The sequence below is a fragment of the Bison bison genome, unplaced genomic scaffold (genome assembly GCF_000754665.1).
Source record: "Bison bison bison isolate TAMUID 2011002044 unplaced genomic scaffold, Bison_UMD1.0 scf7180017851930, whole genome shotgun sequence".
In the NCBI taxonomy this organism is placed as follows: Eukaryota; Metazoa; Chordata; class Mammalia; order Artiodactyla; family Bovidae; genus Bison; species Bison bison.
Window position 1 is genome coordinate 33880 of NW_011482503.1, and position 511 is coordinate 34390.

Below are 511 nucleotides of genomic sequence, written 5' to 3' on the forward strand. Positions count from 1 at the left end.
CCACCCAGCCCTCGGGCTGCGTGCAGTGGCGTTAGCCAGACGCGTGTGCGATGGAACCCCAGGCTCAGGCCCCGCGCTGCAGCTGTGCGGCTTCAGCCGGGCCCCTCAGCCTCTCTGTGCAGCAGGGGAGTGGCAGCTGGCCGTAGTAGGGGTCTTCGTGCCAGGCCTAACAGCGCCAGGCCCTCCCGACGGTGCTGGCCCCTGCCCTGCAGCCTGGCACCCAGCGGGGACCGTGCCCTTAGTGACACGTGCTGGGTGACACACGTCCTCTTGACATACCCTGGGGCAGGCTCCGAGGGCGAGCTGTGCCCCCCGGGGCCGCAGGACGTAGAACTGGAGGCTCATTTCTGCCTTTCCTGCCATATCCGGCCGATGGTCACATTTCAAGTCTTTTTCTCCTGCCACTGAGCTGGGAATAACAAAGGCCGGGATGACCCCACCTGATCCCGGCTTGGCCGTTTCCTGCCTGTGCGGCCTCCGTGGGGGTTTGCTGACCCTCCCGGAGCCTGTT